Source organism: Schistocerca piceifrons, chromosome 2, assembly GCF_021461385.2.
Source record: "Schistocerca piceifrons isolate TAMUIC-IGC-003096 chromosome 2, iqSchPice1.1, whole genome shotgun sequence".
NCBI lineage: Eukaryota > Metazoa > Arthropoda > Insecta > Orthoptera > Acrididae > Schistocerca > Schistocerca piceifrons.
Window position 1 is genome coordinate 184884396 of NC_060139.1, and position 19883 is coordinate 184904278.

At 38.2% G+C, this 19883-nt stretch overlaps 1 protein-coding gene across 1 annotated transcript in view; it reads right to left on the reverse strand.

The window, feature by feature from the left end:
• Positions 1 to 19883, reverse strand: part of LOC124775235 — a 104784-nt gene that overhangs the window by 77037 nt on the left and 7864 nt on the right. The window lies entirely within an intron of this gene.

The window sequence follows — 19883 nt, forward strand, 5'->3', positions numbered from 1 at the left end:
GGATGACATGATTAGAATCTATCAGTCAGGCCATCTCCATGGATACAACACTTTCACAAAAAACATGTCCAAACCTGTTATAAACCAAATACTGTGTGAGCAGAGTGGGGGAGTAGAGGCAGTGCTCAAACAGATGAATCATGCGTAAAATGATGTAGCATAAGTCAGGGTATTACTATATATACATATAATGCTTACGATTTTGTTATGGACTAATTATTTCTTTTCAAGTGTCCCTCTATGGTATAGAAGGAGTTGTTAAGAAGAAAACACTTTAATCTACATTTGAAATCACTTCTGCAGTCTTTCAGACATTTCATATCCTTGGTCAGATTATTAAATAATTTATAGGTGAGCATTGCAACCTTTTCTGTTAAAGCTAGATTCACTAGAGCAGGGGTTCCCTAACATTTCCTCTGATAAGACACTTTGAGAATCCTGGTACTTTGATGGAATACCTTGTTTATTGTGAAGGTTAACAAATTCTTTTTTAAAAATGAGAAAAGCTTGTCTTTTTTCAGTGAATAATTCAATTGTAGGTCATAGCTAATAACACAGAGACATAATTAAATTTTTAAAAAGTAGGAAATGGTGACTAGAGGTGGAGAAGCAGTGCCAGCCATAGACAATCCGCAAGAAGAAGAAGAAAAATCATGGAAAAAAACTGCTTTGTTGCTAAAAGTTTGTCACAGAGAACTTATTCACTTCACAGAATTCAATCTGGGAAACCCTCCACCAGAGGGAAGTGCAGATCATTTTTTCTTTTAGTATTGTATTAGTGAATATATCTATCACTCTCAAACTGCAATGGATTGTTGACAAAGTCATGGGTGGATAAATGTACTGTGAGATTGTGGTTAATATTCTATTTAAACAGATGTAGAGAAGTGCATATGTGTGTGAACTCCACATATAATCCTAATTAAACAATGGAAACTGCAGTCGAAACATCAGCAATAGGAGGTGGCTTCTGCCAGAAGCTAAATGTGTAACAGTCTTTTCATTGTGTCTGTCTGCAGCTCAACATGTCATCCATACAGTGAGTAGCAGTCTGTCCTTTTCCATATGTTGTTTATAATCATAATTACTTTTTTGCAGTTAGTACTTTTGTCTAATTGAGGAGTTAACCTAGAATATTATCTTGTTGGACACTGATGAATAAAAATATTCATAATATTTTGACTTATTGTTCTTATGTTCCAAAATGTGGCAGTTTTTCTTATGGAGAAAGTAACTTGACCTAAACATTATATCAGGTCAGTGACTGTCTCCATGTAGTAATTTGCATTTGTGTTTTTAACAAATATTGTAGTACAAATCCATTCACAAAACACATCAGGGCCCTATTATTATTATTATTATTATTATTATTATTTTCATTCTTTGTAGCTTGTAGTTTTTGTAGTGTAGCATAGCACAGCCTGCCCGGCCACAGTCTCGTAGTTTCAAATATGGTAATGTACCTACCCATATTTACATTTCCTTGTCTGTTAGCTTGCAGTGAAATGTTGTCAGTGTCAGTCTCAGGCTAGTAGGACAAAATATGTTCAGAGACAGGCTCAAAATGACAGTCACACTGATAAAACAGGCACCCAGAAAGCACTTTTTAATGTACACAATTCATGCTGACAGCCTCTGATTGAAACTGAAGATATTAAAGAATTGACAGGAAAAGTAGGTTCATCCAGATGTAGTTCAGCCAATGCACAAAATAAATTATCCTTATTGCCTCTGGATATCCAAGGACTTAGGAATAAGCTTAATGGGTTGCATCTTTGTGTTGAAGACTAGAGTTGAGCAAACCAATTAATATAATTTGCCTCTCTTAACATCATGTGATCACTGGTATAGATATGTTAAATGTTACAGCATTCAGGTTGGCTTCTTACTTCTGTAGAGAAAATATGGAAAAAGGAGGAGTTACCACTTACTTTACTTTTACTTTACATGTGGGAAGGGCTTTATCGACTATATTCCTGCTCAATGAGCCTCTTGCTCTTCTGTCTGTCCACACTGTTTGTCCAGTTGCTGTTGCTGTTCATCCTAGTTGTGTCCTCCCGAATGTTATCCTGCCATCTAATTCTGCATCTTTGTCTTCCTCTTGTTACATCTATTGTTCTGCTGAATGCCATTCTAGGTAGTCTATTCTCTGTCATTCTTGCTATATGGCCTGCCCATTTCAACCTTCTCCTCTTGAGCATGGTGTTTGTACAGCCCTCTTAATTCTTCATTTCTTCTTATTCTCCATTCCATGTTATTTTCATCATATACAGGTCCAAAACTTTTCCTTAGTAATTTTCTTTCAAATATTAACAGTTTTTCTTCATCTTTCTTTCTAAATATTAAGGTTTCACATCCATATAACATCACAGGTATAATGGTCAATTGATACAAGCGGATTCTGAAGTTACTGCTAAGAAATCTTTTTCTTAGAATTTTGATGAAACTAAAAAGTGTCTTGTTTGCCATTCTTAAACGGGCATCTATTTCTATATCTGTTCTGTTGTTATTACTAAAAGGACTTCCTAAGTACATGAAGTGGTCAACAGTCTTGAAACTGAACCATCTACAGTTAATGGTGCATCTTTTCTGATTTTCTTACTTATGGTCAGGTATTCTGTCTTTTCTTCATTAACAGGTAATCCTGTTTTCTCAGCAATTTTGTAATAATTTTGCATCATTTTGATTAATTCTGTTTTAGAACTACTTATTAGTGCTACATCATCTGCATAGGCAAGTCTTGTAATGTTCACATCCTGTACCTGGATCCCTTGTGGACTGGTTTTAGAAAATTCTCTATTGACCTTCTCTAGGACTAGGTTAAATAAAACAGGTGAAATGGCATCCCCTTGTCTCAGTCCAGTGTACACCTTAAAATCTTCATTTTCTCTTACTGGTGTCTTTATATGACATAAATTTTCATCTATACACATTTTAACTAATCTGATTAATTTTTATGGTATTTTAAATTCCTTCATTATATTTAGGAGTGTCTGTCAGTGTATGCTATCATAGGCCTTTTTTAAAATCTATGAGTAATATGTGGACATCTACATTGAATTCCTACACCTTCTCATTTACTTGTCTTGGGATGAATAAGAGCTCTAATGTGGATCTGTTTCTGTGGAAGCCACATTGGTAGTCCCCAATCAGTTCTTCCATTATCGGAATCAGCCTGTTTAATAGGCAGTTCGATAAGATTTTGTAGGTGACATCCAGTAAGGCAATTCCTCTGTAGTTTCCACAAACAAGTGGATCATTCTTCTTAAATATGGGGCACACAATTGCAAAAAATGGTTCAAATGGCTCTGAGCACTATGGGACTTAACATCTGTGGTCATCAGTCCCCTAGAACTTAGAACTACTTAAACCTAACTAACCTAAGGACATCACACACATCCATGCCCGAGGCAGGATTCGAACCTGCGACCGTAGCAGTCGCGCGGTTCCGGACTGCGCACCTGGAACTGCTAGACCACTGCGGCCAGCCACACAATTGCAGTTTTCCAATCTGCAGGCATGGTTTCTGTCTACCAAATTGTTTATATTAATGCCTGTATTTCTATTTCCAGTTGTGGTCCTCCATTCTTTAATAACTCAGCATATATCTGGCCTTTGCCACAAGCCTTGTTATTCTGTAATTTTTTTATTGCTTGCTGTATTTCATTTACTGATGGGGTGGTAACGCTCAGGTTCTTCCAATTTAAAGTAAGAGTGTGGGGTCATTGCAGTCGAGAAGTTGTGAAAAGTATGTCTTCCATCTTTTTTGTATGTCACTTTTGTTGGTCAATATTTTCCCGTACTGATCCTTTATAAACAGTTCTCTTTTATTGAATTTACCAAAGGATTTTTTTATATTTTGATACATCTGCCTTGTCCTGTGATGTTGGAAAGTGTCCTCTGTTTCTCTGATCACATTATTATAGTATTCCCCTTTCTTTTGTCTTAGGGTTCTTTGTGTTTCTTGGGTCCCTTTCTTTAATCCATGCATTCTTTGCATTTCTTCTTTCCAGCACTTTTCATGACACTTTGTGTTAAACCAAATTTTATTAGGTCATTTTCTTTTACCTATGATTTTAGAAGCTGCTTCTTCAATACAGCCCTTCAGGTGTCTCAATCTGTATTCGACATCTTGTGGTTCTGTATTGGTCAGTCTCAGTTTTGTTCTTTTGTAAAAAATTTTTTTATATTTACTTTCCCCAGATTTCCTATGTTATATCTTGTAATTTCCTCTCTATTTCCATTTACTTTCCTTTTGAGTTTCACTTTCATTTTTGAGATGATTAACATGTGGTCTGTGTCACAATATGCTGCCCTAAAGGTTCTGACATCTTTAATACTGTTTTGGAATCATTTCTGGATAGCTACATGATCTATTTGATTGACTACCTTTCCATCTGGTGGTGTCCATGTTCCTAAATGAATGCGTTTATGTTGAAATTTTGTGCTGCTTATCGTGAAACCATCTGTCATTGCAAAGTTTATAAGTCGAACCCCATTATCTAACTTTCCTCATATAAGCTAAAATTGCCAATGGTTGGTTTGTAGATTTCTTCCTTTCCTACTTTGGCATTAAAATCTCCTAACACTATTTTCACATTGTGCCTACTTAATGAGTTGTACGTTTGTTCCAGTTGGCTGTAGAATTCTTCCTTCGTGTTGTCATCCTTATCTTCTGTGGGTGCGTGTACATTTAGAAATGTAATGTCTAACCACTGTGTCTGAATAGTTATGTATGATATATGGTTATTAACATGTTTGAACTCCCTTATTGAGTCATCTATTGATTTATGAATGTAGAAACCGGTTCCAAATTCATGGCACTGACTGCAGTCTCTATACATTATTGTCCCATCTGCTATTTTCAGTGAAAATATTCCCTGCCATCTTACTTGTTGGAGAGCTACCAGTTCACTCTGTATTTTCTTAATTGATTTGCTAGTTTTTGGGCAGTTACAGGGTGATACGGGCTTATAGTATTCCATGATCCGAAAGAGAATTCCTTGTAGCTTTGCCAGTTTTTGTTCCAGTAAATCCTGTCCTGTTTTTGAGGCTGATGTTGAGTGTCCTGACCATTTCGTATTTTTAGATGACTAGGTTGGTAGCCCTCTGCACAACCCCCAACCTGGAGGACCAGGAGTCTTGATTTTGGGGTACTCTACCCCTAGGAGGGTTGCCTTCACCGTGGCTGAGCGAGCCTATTCAGCCCGTGCTAGTTTTGGTCCATATTAGGTATTTTATTTCCCCTGTACCCTCTCTGTCTTGAGAGCATTCCCCATCCACCATCTGGGGAGGTGCCTGATGGGGGACTAGCAAACGTCACATTTGTCAGAAATTGTTTTGATTTCAAGAATATTTATATTAATAAATTTTGCCCAGAGTAGCACGTAGAAGCTTGTGCAACAGAAGTAATATTTCATAATAAGTCCTTTATAATAGAAGGTATATACAGAGCACCTGCAGGACACTTTAACATCTTCATAAAAAATACGGAAGCTCTGTTGTCCCCTCTCACAGGAAAGAAACAAGGAAATAGTGGTTGCTAGTGATTTTGATGAGGATTTATTGAAAAGCTCTGTCAGTGAACAATTACTGCAACCATTAACACTGTCATTCATTTTTATTCCTATTGTGAACTAGGGTATGTAAATGCTCTGAGACTGCTATTGATATAACTTAAGTAGACAAATCTAGGAAAAAATGTTGTATCATGAAACCAATAATAAATGGGTTATCTGATCATGACAAGCACATCTTGTATAAATGTTGAAACTCATCAGGATAAAAAATCTATTAAATCTGAGTACAGAAGGGTAAAAAATCAGTCAAAAATTGAGATTTTTGGGAGACTGCTCAAAGACATCAACTGGATAGATGTTTACAGTACATCTAACTCACTTGGACAATACAAAGCATTCATTAATAAAGTTAGTTCCTCTTTTGAAAATTGTTTTCCTCTAAAGCTAATTTAAATCAAACAGAAGACTAAAAATAAACCATGGATTACACAAGGAATGAAGATATCATGTGGGACAAGAAGGAGATGAAGGAGACTGTATCGACTATCGAGGAACAGCTCTGATGTTAGTATTGTAATACATTACAAAGATACTGATAAATATTGAAGCAAGTAATCCAGAAATCTAAGCAGCTTTATTATGAGTAAAAGATAATTAGTTTAGGCAATGAAATAAAAACTATATGGGATATAGTGAAGACAGTGACAGGCGCGGCCAAAAATAAAAAGAAACAGATAGCTCTGAAACTAAATGAGACAATGGTAACAAGCACTTGTAGTATCCTAAACCTCCTACACAAGTGCTTTGTTTATGTTACTGACAGCTTGGGGTTTTCATGTTTGGGAAAGAGTGCAATGGAGTATCTAAGACCAATCATTACAAATAACTTCAGTAAAATGGAAATGACACTCACATCTTCCAAAGAAGTAGCATCCATCATAAACTCCTTAAATTTTAGGTATTCTAGTTGTTATGATAACATATCAATGAAGTCAGTCAAAGAGTGCTCATACAACTTGAGTTCTAACTTAAGCTATTTGTGTAATCAATCTCTTATTAGTGGAACATTTCCAGACTGGCTAACACCTGCTGAAGTTAAGCAACTATTGACCATTTTCACTTCTGCAGGCTTTTTCAAAAATATTTGAAAAGGTTCTGCTCAAGCATCTCCTTAAGTATCTGACTACAAACAATATACTTTCCATGTCACAGTTTGGGTTTCTTATAGGTTCCTATATAGAGAAAGCTATTTCCACATACAGTGATAATGTACTTAATTCAATAGATAATAAATTAGAGGCTACTGGCATTTTCTGTGACCTATCAAAAGCCTTTGACTGTGTGAATCACAGGATTCTCTTAAGTACATTAGAATATTATGGTGTCACTAGCAGTGCTGGAAAATGGTTTGTGTCTTATCTAATGAACAGGAAACAAAGGGTGTCACTGCAAAATACCTGTGTAGTAAGCAGTCAGTCTTCATCTGATTGGGAATTAATTGCATGTCATGTTCCTCAAGGTTCCACCTTGAGTCTGTTACCTTTCCTCTTCTCTGTTATATTGTCAGATGCTATGTTTATTTTGTTTTTGAATGATACAAACATTGCAATAAGTAGCAAGTCAAGTACAGATTTAGAAGTGACTGCTAATCAAATGTTCACTGACATTAATAAATGGTTTAAAGCTAATTCACTGTCATTAAACTTTGAAAAGACCCACTATATGCAGTTCAGAACCTGTAAGAAATTTCCTTCCAGCACGTGGATAACATATGAAGACATGCTGATCAAAGAGGTTGACAATGTTAAATTTCTGGGATTACAGCTCAATAATAAATACTGTTGGGAAGAGCATACCACAGAATTGCTGAAGCACCTAGACAAGTCTGTATTTGCAATGAGAATGATGTCAGATGTAGGAGATATAAACATAAAAAAACTTGCATACTTTGCTTACTTTCTTTCTGTTATATCGTATGGTATCATCTTCTGGGGTAACTCATCAAACAGAGCAGAAGTTTTTAGCTTGCAAAAGCATGCATAAGGGGCGTTCAAAAAGAAACAAGTCAGGGGCATAATTACAGAAACCACTACTTGTATGTTAGAAATATTGACCCTGGCTGTTGAGACACTTGTTCCACTGTGACACAAGGCAGTGAATGGCTGTCTCATAAAATTCCTGGGGCTGCAATGTTAACCAGTTCCACACGTGCAGCTGGACGTCGTCGTCCGAGGTGGATTGTTTGCCCCTCAGAGCCTTTTTAAGTGGATCAAAAATGGCATAATCACAGGAAGAGAGGTCTGGTCTGTATGGAGGGTGACCGAGAACCTCCCATTTGAATTTCTGCAGGATTGCCATGACTGTGTTGGCTGTATGAGGCTTTGCATTGTCATGGAGCAGAATGATGCCATGGGTGAGATTGCCTGGTCGTTTTGATTTGGTCGCTTGGTGACGGGTGGTCAAGGTTTGTGAGTTACACGTGGCATTCACTGTTCACTGTTATCCCATGCTGCAGGAATTGAATCAGAAGGGGCCATCTTTTGGTCCCCTTAAAAAGGCTCTGAGTGGCAAGCAATTCATTTCAGACAACGATGTCCAGCCATATGTACTGAACTAGTTAACATCACAGCACCAGGAATTTTATGAGACATCCATTCACCACCTTGTGTCACAGTGGAACAAGTGTCTCAACAGCCAGGGTCAATACTTCTAACATGCAGGTAGTGGTTTCTGTAATTATGCCTCCAGCTCATTTCTTTTTTAATGCCCCTTATAATAAGACTCATTTGTGGTGTAAATTCAAGAACATCATGTAGAAACCTGTTCAAGGAACTTTCTATTCTAACCACTGCTTCTCGATATATTTATTCCTCAAGAAATTTGTTGCAAGTATTATGTCTCTGCTTCTGACCAAGAACTCAATACATAGTATCAATATTAGGAATAAGAGCAATCTACATAAAGATCTAAAATCACTTACCTCAGTCCAAAAAGGTGTCCAATTTTGAGGAACATACATTTTCAACATGTTGTCAGCAACCATAAAAAACTTGGTTTCAGGTAAAGCACAGTTTAAACAGAAATCAAACAATGGAAAATCCAGGATGGAATGTAACAATATTATGAGAAGGAAAGTTGCTACTCACCATATAGCAGAGATGCTGAATCGCAGATAGGCACAACAAAAAGACTTTCACAATTAAAGCTTTTGGCCATTGCTCTTCGTCAAAAATAGATACACACACACACACACAAATGCAACTCACACACACGACTGCAGTCTCAGGCAACTGAAACCACACCGAATGTGGTTTAACATTGGTCCCTTTACTTAGCTTGCATTGATTGCAAATCTCTATCTCAGAAGAACATTTCAAGTTACCAGAAAAAAGCACATTTAACTCCTATACACAAGAAAAAAAAAGTGGACCTGCAGAATCACAAACCAGTACCCTTAACATTGGGTTTCTGCAGGATTCTTGACCACATTCTAAGTTCAAGTATAATAAATTGACTTGAAACAGAAAAGCTTCTGTCCACAGATCAACATGGACTTAGAAAACATCATCACACTGTGTCCTGCAAAACAAGGATGAGTTGGAACTGATAGATTCCATATTTCTATATTTCCAGAAAGCATTTGACGTTGTGCTCCACTGCAGACTGTTAACATAAGTCCAAGTATGTGAAATAGTTTCTCAGATATGTGAGTGGCTCAAAGATATTTTAAGTAATAGGTCCCAGCACAGGGGGAAATGGTCAACTTTGCTTTATTTGGAGAATTCTAGGTAAATGTAGCTCATCTGTAAATACTGTAGTGTTTAGAATACTTGTGTAGCTTTCTTGTGTACTACTCAAGAGTTTGAGATCTGCACCAGATCAGATTAAAGGAAGACACCCAAACAACTCACATGTGCACTGCAAGATTTGTTACCTGTAGGTTCCAGCAAGATGCAAGTGTTCCACAATATTCACAAGCTCTGTGAAGTCAAATAGGAATATGTGGAGGGAAACAGTACAGAAAACCTGCATTTGTGACAGACTGCCAAATAAATTTTTTGGTATCAACATACATCTCCCATAGGGGTTATGGAGACAATGTAAGAGAAATTAGAACTGGTATGGAGGCATGTAGACAGTCTTTTCCCCCTTGCTCCATTTGCAAGCAGAACAGGAAAGGGAATGAATAGCTGTGGTGCAAGGTACCCTCCACCATGCACCATATGGTGACTTGTGGAATGTGTATGTAGGTGTAGATATTATGTGGTTTTTCCATTTTAAATTCTCATCAATATGCACACCCAAGGATTTAGAACTTCATAATTTGTTTGTTATTTAATCATAGTAAGATGTCTTTTTTCCAGTATAGAACTGAATGATCTTTTTTTTCTTTTCAGCATTTTAGTTAGTCAGTTTGTGTAAAAACAATCAATAAGTTCAATGAAAATGTCATATATTATTTTCCTTGTGGATGCATATTTGCTTGGCTTGACAGTAATGCTTGTATAAACTACAAGAAAGACTAATTTTGCCTCATGTTTTAAATGTTATAATAGAACATTAACATGAGGCAAGAACAGCGGTGAGTCAATGACCAAACCCTGTGAAACACCCATTGCGACGTCTTCCCATGAAACTGATACAGTAGCCCTGTATGCAAATGTTAATGAAAACTGCTAAAGCTGCATTTAAGGTTTGTTTATTACACCACAACCATTTCTGTCTGAAATGTTTGTCTTCAGGTGAGTTGCAGTTCAACAAGACACAGATTAAGCAGTAAAGTTTCTACAACATGCACATAATATATGATATGTAATTCACATTGAAAATTCACCAACTGTCTTCACAACTAAATCTCACAAAGAAGCAGATATGTGTCAGTGTCATGACACAAAAATGTCTAATCACTATGACACTGGTGTCATTTACATTAAAATAAACCACAAATCAATAGCCCCTTCTGCAAATATGAGCATGAAAATTTTGAATTTACTCAGTGGCAACTTATATACTGTTACAATAACAGATGTTATATTGTCCAGTATTAACTCACAAGCACCTGCTTCTATGTCCTGGTCAATACAAACTTGGCTTATTCCTCAATTTTTGATTCACATTAAATTTTTTTATGAAAGTAATAGCTCATCCTTGAACCATACTGGAGCTACATGGATATGCAGCTGATTTCTAACCACTTATTATAAGATTTTCTATCCCAGTAATCATGTGGTGTTCAGGCAGACAAATGACATCTGTTGCTTTCTGACTAGTGAGATCTTCTAAACAAACTATCAACTCATTTTTTATTCACCTAGTTAAATGCCGATTTTGCTCAACTTTTATGTGATAAATAAATTTAATATCTTTTAATGCTGTCTGTCAAAGCTTCTGAATTTAACCAAAAACTTTTGTCTTTCTTGACCCCAATAACCACTGGTATTTGGTTCAGTGTGCCTGGTACCTGTAGACTACCCCCCCTCTCATTACACTTTCTGAAAATAGATCTGATAACTTGTCTTTATCCCTCCCAAGCATATTGTGATCTTCCTATTGCACCCACTGAAGCACCACCTATGTGAGATCTTGCATCCACCCCAAGTAGGCTGCCCAACCCTGTGTTAACTCACAGCACAGCAAGAGTGAACCCGAGACTGCTCATGGTGCCAGAGGATCTCTACAAAAGCCTCACTTGTGTGCACAGTAGCTGTTCCTATCCTTTCCAGTTTACCCCTCAGATCGTAATTTATGTGTGTAATCAGGATATTTCCAGCTTTCTCAAATATCAGCACCTAATCATCTTTGTTATAATCTCAACACATTTGTCCTACATTTTGTGTTACCTTTGTAAGATTGGCACTTGGTTTCACAAAACTTGTGGCCTGTAATCCTGAATCTAATTTTACCTGTAGCTGCTAACTTATGCCATTCCAATAATTGCTGCCTAGCAGCAGATCACTTCTTTTCCTATTTTGAATACTGTAACAAAATTTTCACTAATCAGATGAAATTATATGTTCCATAGATAAAATTTTCCCTTTTGAAACTTTGCTTACCACCATTTCACATCAACCCTTTTCTCCCTCCTTTAGCTGTTATAATTCAAATGTTGTTTGTTCTAATTCTGCCTGAAGGACACAAATCTTGTCCTCCTGTTCTGTAATTTTCTGATTCATCTGGTATAACCTACATTTCCATGGAAAGGCTTCACTGAGTACTTCATTATCTTCCCTATTGCACACCCAATGAAACCACAATCTACAATTTTCACAGAAAACTCCCAGTTAACTGACCTACAGTAAAGTCCACATGTCACACATGGCTGATTGATTTTATAAAACTTTAAGTCAGAAGTTATTGAATAACAATAGTGGGTGCAATGAAATACAAGATTACATGATGGTTTATAAACATTTTTCACACATAAAATTAGGCCTAGATATTGGTATCTTGGCAAGAGAGCAAATCTTCACTTTTCACATGGTTTAACCCTGAATCTTCCTGGCAGATTAAAACTGTATGATGGACTGGGGCTCAAATGCAGCACATATGCCTTTTGCAGACAAGTGCTCTATCAACTGAACTACCCAAGCACAACTCACAACTCATCCTCACAAGTTTACCTCTGACAATCTCTTATCTCCTACCTTCCAAACTTCACAGAAGTCCTCCTGCAAAACTTATATAAGTAGCACTCCTGGAAGAAAGGATTTCCCAGAGACATGGTTTAGCAACAGGCTGGGGTACTGTTTCCCAAATGATATTTGACTTTGCAGTGGAGTCTGTGCTGATATGAAACTCCCTGGCATATTGAAACTGTGTGGCAGACCAGCAATTGAACCCAGATTTGAAACCCAATCCACCGCTTAGTTTTAATATGACAGAAAGTTTAATATCAGCACACACTCCACTGCACGGTGAAAAATCAATTCTGGAAACAGTTCCCCAGTCTGTGGCTAAGCCATCTCTCCACAATATCCTTTCTTCCAGGAGTGTTAATCTTGCAAAATTCAGAAAAGCTGGTGTTGGTGGGAAGGATCCATATGGCACAGGCTGTGAGGCAGTCATTGAAATGAAGGATGTCATGTTGGGCAGCATGCTCAGCAACAGGGTGGCCCACTTGTTTGTTGACCACAGTTTGTCAGTGGCCATTCATGCAGACAGACAGCTTGTTGGTTGTCATGCCCACATAGAATGCAGCACAGTGGTTGCAGCTTACCTTGTTTATTACATGACTGGTTTAAGAGGTAGCCCTGCCTTTGGTGGGATGGGTGATGTTTGTGACTGGACTGGAGTAGGTGTCGGTGGGAGGATGTATGGGACAAGGTCTTGCATCTAGGTCTTTTACAGGGATATGAGCCATGAGAGAAGGAGTTGAGAGCATGGGTTGTGTAAAGATGGACGAGTATATTTTGTCGGTTCAGTGGATGGTGGAGTACCACTGTGGGAGGGGTGGGAAGGATATTTCTCATATCAGGGCATGCCAAGAGGTGGTCACAATCCTTGAGGAGAATGTAATTCAGTTGCTTCATTTCTGGATGGTACTGAGTTATGAGGGGAATGCCAACATCAGCCAAAATGGCTTTGCTGTGATGGTGCCATGAGTGTCCAAAGCACTATAGCCATAATTTTTTCAGAGATTCCTCTGAAATCCTGAAGACAGCAAGGATAAAATACAGGAGGTACAAACTGTAGAAGGAGACCAAATAATGAATACAGTAAACAGTTCAAAAGGATGTAGGTGTACTAGTTATTCAGGGAGAGCTGCATCATACCAGTCTTTGGATTGAAGACCACAACAACTGCAACATGTGAAGAACAGGATATTACTTCATTCCTCTAGTTATTATCAATTTCAACAAGAAATTTTAATTGAGTTAATTGCACTCTTGATTTCTTTAGCTGAGCATGGAGTAATTGTAATTTGCTCATATGCATGTATATGGGATTGCTTCTTGCAAGCACCTGTGCAGAACACAGATACAAAGTACAAAAGACACAAAATTGGTTGTAATTTCTGTTGGGAATGTGAGCAAATTCTACAGATTAAGATTGTAAAATAGGTGGTTATAGAGATCTTCCAGTTTAGAAAACAAAGGATCACATTAGGTGTACATAAAGATTCTGTTATGGCCCCAATCCTATTATAGATCCTTATAAGTGACTATAATTCTTCAGTCCACCACAAAATTCACAAATTTTTTTAGATGTTACTAAATATACTTGTCAAATGGAGTTACAAAGTGAACTAAAAGTCTGAACATCAAACATCAAAAAACTGTTCTACACAATCAGTCCTCTTGTAATTACAAAATAATCAGTCTATATTTGTTAACACATCATATAAAAGAAAAGTCCATCACCCGCCTCTAAGTATAAGTGATGAGTAACCCAATAAAATTCCACATTTGCCTGTGTACTAATTACTGGTTCATTTAAAATTAAAGTAGCATATACACACACAGACTATATTAGTAAAAATAAAGCATAACAAGCTATTGTATCAAAGTTCTTGTAAACATTTAAAATGTTTACTATACATTGGCAGTATCATTATTGTGATAGGGCATAATTTTTAGCACATAATCATCTAGTAAACTGTTTCACAGCCAGAAAAAGAATCACATAAACTGAGGTTAATCCCCATTTGAAAAGCTCCTAATAGCAACTTTTTCATTCTTATACATTTTGCAACTAACAACATTCACATAGAAAATTACAGATGAAGAAAACAGTCTCGTGGGCACAAACTAAGTTATTCATTTGTTATGATAACAGGTAAAGACAATAGTTACATTGCTAATGTGTTTGTGTGGCTACATGACAGTAATGTCTTCAATAAATCTTATACTGAATATGCACACAGAAGTATAAGACAAAATGAGGAAGTGCAGCTGGAAAATTTAAATAATAAATAAATCCAACTATCAGATATAACATCTTATCACAGTGTGTCTTGAGATTTACCCACTAAATAAACAGCTACTGTACTGTACAAGAATATCTTGTTTTACCAAAAGATGTAAGTTTTTTATTTTAATTAATGTAGAATGTCAGTATTTCATCAATAACCACAAAATTAATTTCATGAGATGAAACCCTAAAATGTTCTGAGAAAAATATTTGAATCTAAGTGCCTCAGTAAACATTCACAAAACATGAGAGGAACCTGTTGTAAATAATTTTCTGTGAGATAGTGTGATAGCTATGCATGAATGAAGATGTGATCACTCTTGTGATAAGTGAAAGTACACTACTGGCCATTAAAATTGCTACACCACGAAGATGACATGCTACAGGCCCGAAATTTAACTGACAGGAAGAAGATGCTGTGATATGCAAATGATTAACTTTTCAGAGCATTCACACAAGGTTGGTGCCGGTGGCAACACCTACAAGGTGCTGCAATGAGGAAAGTTTCCAACCGATTTCTCATACACAAACAGCAGTTGACCAGCGTTGCCTGGTGAGCCATTGTTGTGATGCCCTGTGTAAGGAGGAGAAATGTGTACCGTCATGTTTCAGACTTTGATAAAGGTCGGATTGTAGCCTATCGCGATTGCAATTTATCGTATCACAACATTGCTGCTCACGTTGGTCGAGATCCAATGACTGTTAGCAGAATATGGAATCGGTGGGTTCAGGAGGGTAATACAGAATGCCGTGCTGGATCCCAATGGCCTCGCATCACTAGCAGTCAAGATGACAGGCATCTTATCTGCATGGCTGTAATGGGTCGTGCAGCCACATCTTGAACCCTGAGTCAACAAATGGGGATGTTTGCAAGACAACAACCATCTGCACGGACAGTTCGACGACATTTGCAGCAGCATGGACTATCTGCTCACAGACCATGGCTGCGGTTACCCTTGATGTTCCATCACAGGCAGGAGCACCTGTGATGGTGTACTCATCAACAAACCTGGGTGCACAAATGGCAAAACGTCATTTTTTCGGATGAATTCAGGTTCTGTTTACAGCATTATGATGGTCACATCCCTGTTTGGCGACATCGCGGTGAACGCACATTGGAAGCGTGCATTCGTCATCGCCATACTGGTGTATCACCCGGTGTGATGGTATGGGGTGCCTATGGTTACACGTCTCGGTCACCTCTTGTTCGCATTGATGGCACTTTGAACAGTGGACGTTACATTTCAGATGTGTTACGATCCGTTGCTCTACTCTTCATTCGATCCCTGCGAAACCCTACATTTCAGCAGGATAATGCACGACCGCATGTTGCAGGTCCTGTAACAGGCCTTTCTGGATACAGAAAACGTTCGACCACTGCCCTGACCAGCACATTCTCCAGATCTCGCACCAATTGGAAACATCTGGTCAATGGTGGCCGAGCAACTGGCTCGTCACAATACGCCAGTCACTACTCTTGATGAACTGTGGTATCGTGTTGAAGCTGCATGGGCAGCTGTACCTATACATGCCATCCAAGCTGTTTGACTCAATACCCAGGCATATCAAAGCCATTATTATGGCCAGAGGTGGTTGTTCTGGGTATTGATTTCTCAGGATCTATGCACCCAAATTGCATGAAAATGTAATCACATGTCAGTTCATGTATAATATATTTGTCCAATGAATACCTGTTTATCATCTGCATTTCTTCTTGGTGCAGCAATTTTAATGGTCAGTAGTGTATAGTGTTAGTGTACAAATAGAAAAAAATGAATAAATGGAAAGAAATAAAGGGAAGAAAGAGAGAAATTAAGTGTTCCATTGACAATGAGATCATTACAGATAGCACACCAGCTTGGACTGGCGAAGGAAATGGTCTGTGTCAGTTTTCAAAGAAACCATCCAGACATTTGTATGAAAATCACAGAAAACCTATACTTTGTTAGAGATTTGAACTTCTCAGAAACAAAAATTACTCTTTGTACATAGAAAAGAATGAAAAATCCAGCATGGAATGTAGCAGCATAATGAAAAGGAAAGTTGCTACTCACCAAAAAGCAGATATGCTGAGTTGCAGAATGGCAATCAAAAAGACTGTCAGAAAGTTAGCTTTTGGCCAACAAGGCCATTGTCAAAAATATACAACATACATACACTCACACATACACAACTCACAGACTCATGACCACAGTCTCTGGCAGCTGGACCCAGATCTTCTTTGTATACATGTAGGACTCAGTTTCATAATCACAAAAAATTTAATACTGCTGATTATTAGTGCAGGATTAGATAAAATTACAATCCTGTTGGAAGAACATCCACAACTGAGCATTATAGCAGAGGTTGAAAATACCACTTCAGTTGTAATTTTCTTTGTTTTCACATGACCAGTTATGGACTGTTATTAACCCATCTTCAGGTATTGTAACTGTGCTGAAGTCCCTGAGTGCTGCATGTACCAAGTGTGGTGTGTTGCCTATGAGTGCAGAACAGGGAGTCTCCCTGCTGTGTGCTCATAGGCAGCACACCGTACCTGGTACATGCTGCGCCCAGGGACCACAGCACAGCTACGATACCTGAATATGGGCTTATAACAGTCTGAAACTGGTCACGTGAAAATAAAGAAATTTACAACCGAAGTGGTACTTTCAACCTCTGCTAGATAAAATTAGCTTTATTTGCTTCAGGACCATTATCTTTGAATCTTCTCTATCTATTCTATTAACTTGATTAAACCTACCTAGTAGAGATCCATGATTGGGAAGCAATACTCAAGATTCCTCAAAATGCAGGTTGCACAAGTACCTTATGTATATATCTTTATGTTACCATTGCACCATCAGAAAATATCCCATCTCATCAAACTGTAAAATGTTTGTCACATGGCATAACTTTTAAAGTATTTCAGATTGACTTACCTGGCAGACATGTGCATGTGCGCGAATGCGCGCACACACCCATACACACACGCATATATATATGACCCCCCCCCCCCCCCCCATGAACCACGGACCTTGCCATTGGTGGGGAGGCTTGCGTGCCTCAACAATACAGATAGCTGTACCATAGGTGCAACCACAATGGAGGGGTATCTATTGAGAGGCCAGACAAACGTGTGGTTCCTGAAGAGGGGCAGCAGCCTTTTCAGTAGTTGCGGGGGCAACAGTCTGGATGATAGACTGATCTGGCTTGTAACACTAACCAAAACGGCCTTGCTGTTGTGGTACTGCGAACAGCTAAATGCAAGGGGAAACTACAGCTGTAATTTTTCCCGAGGGCATGCAGCTTTACTGTACGATTAAATGATGATGCCATCCTCTTGGATAAAATATTCCGGAGGTAAAATAGTTCCGATCTCCGGGTGGGGACTACTCAAGAGGACGTCATTATCAGGAGAAAGAAAACTGGCGTTCTACGGATCGGAGCATGGAATGTCAGATCTCTTAATTGGGCAGGTGTGTTAGAAAATGTAAAAAGGCAAAAGGATAGGTTAAAGTTAGATATAGTGGGAATTAGTGAGGTTCGGTGGCAGGAAGAACAAGACTTTTGGTCAGGTGACTACAGGGTTATAAATACAAAATCAAATTGGGGTAATGCAGGAGTAGGTTTAATAATGAATAAAAAAATAGGAGTGCGGGTAAGCTACTACAAACAGCATAGTGAACGCATTATTGTGGCCAAGATAGACACAAAGCCCATGCCTACCACAGTAGTACAAGTTTATATGCCAACTAGCTCTGCAGATGATGAAGAAATAGATGAAATGTATGATGAGATAAAAGAAATTATTCAGGTAGTGAAGGGAGACAAAAATTTAATAGTCATGGGTGACTGGAATTCAACAGTAGGAAAAGGAAGAGAAGGAAACGTAGCAGGAGAATATGGATTGGGGCTAAGAAATGAAAGAGAAGGCCACCTGGTGGAATTTTGCACAGAGAATAACTTAATCATAGCTAACACCTGGTTCAATAATCATGAAAGAAGGTTGTATACATGGAAGAAGCCTGGAGATACTAGAAGATTTCAGATAGATTATATAATGGAAAGACAGAGATTTAGGAACCAGGTTTTAAATTTCCAGGGGCAGATGTGGACTCTGACCACAATCTATTGGTTATGAACTGTAGATTAAAACTGAAGAAACTGCAAAAAGTTGGGAATTTGAGGAGATGGGACCTGGATAAACTGAAAGAACCAGAGATTGTACAGAGTTCCAGGGTGAGCACAAGGGAACAATTGACAGGAAAGGGGGCAAGAAATGCAGTGGAAGAAGAATGGGTAGCTTTGAGGGATGAAATAGTGAAGGCAGCAGAGGATCAAGTAGGTAAAAAGACGAGGGCTAGTAGAAATCCTTTGGCAACAGAAGAGATACTGAATTTAATTGATGAAAGGAGAAAATACAAAAATGCAGAAAATGAAGTAGGCAAAAAGGAATACAAACATCTCAAAAATGAGATCGACAGGAAGTGCAAAATGGTTAAGCAGGGATGGCTAGAGGACAAATGTAAGGATGTAGAGGCTTATCTCATGAGGGGTAATATAGATACTGCCTGCAGGAAAATTAAAGAGACCTTTGGAGAAAAGAGAACCACTTGCATGAATATCAAGAGCTCAGATGGAAACCCAGTTCTAAGCAAAGAAGGGAAGGCAGAAAGGTGGAAGGAGTATATAGAGGGTCTATACAGGGGCGATGTTCTTGAGGACAATATTATCGAAATGGAAGAGGAGGGAGATGAAGATGAAGTGGGAGATATGATACTGCGTGAAGAGTTTGACAGAGCACTGAAAGACCTAAGTCAAAACAAGGCCCCGGGAGTAGACAACATTCCATTAGAACTACTGACAGCCTTAGGAGAGCCAGTCCTGACAAAACTCTACCATCTGGTGAGCGAGGTGTATGAGACAGGTGAAACACCCTCAGACTTCAAGAAGAATATAATAATTCCAATCCCAAAGAAAGCAGGTGTTGACAGATGTGAAAATTACTGAACTATCAGTTTAGTAAGTCATAGCTGCAAAATACTAACGTGAATTATTTACAGATGAGTGGAAAAACTGGTAGAAGCCGACCTCGGGGAAGATCAGTTTGGATTCCGTAGAAATGTTGGAACACGTGAGGCAATACTGACCCTATGACTTATCTTAGAAGAAAGATTAAGGAAAGGCAAACCTACATTTCTAGCATTTGTAGACTTAGAGAAAGCTTTTGACAATGTTGACCAGAATACTCTCTTTCAAATTCTGAAGGCGGCAGGGGTAAAATACAGGGAGCGAACGGCTATTTACAATTTGTACAGAAACCAAATGGCAGTTATAAGAGCCGAGGGACATGAAAGAGAAGCAGTAGTTGGGAAGGGAATGAGACAGGGTTGTAGCCTCTCCCTGATGTTATTCAATCTGTATATTGAGCAAGCAGTATAGGAAACAAAAGGAAAGTTTCGAGTAGACATT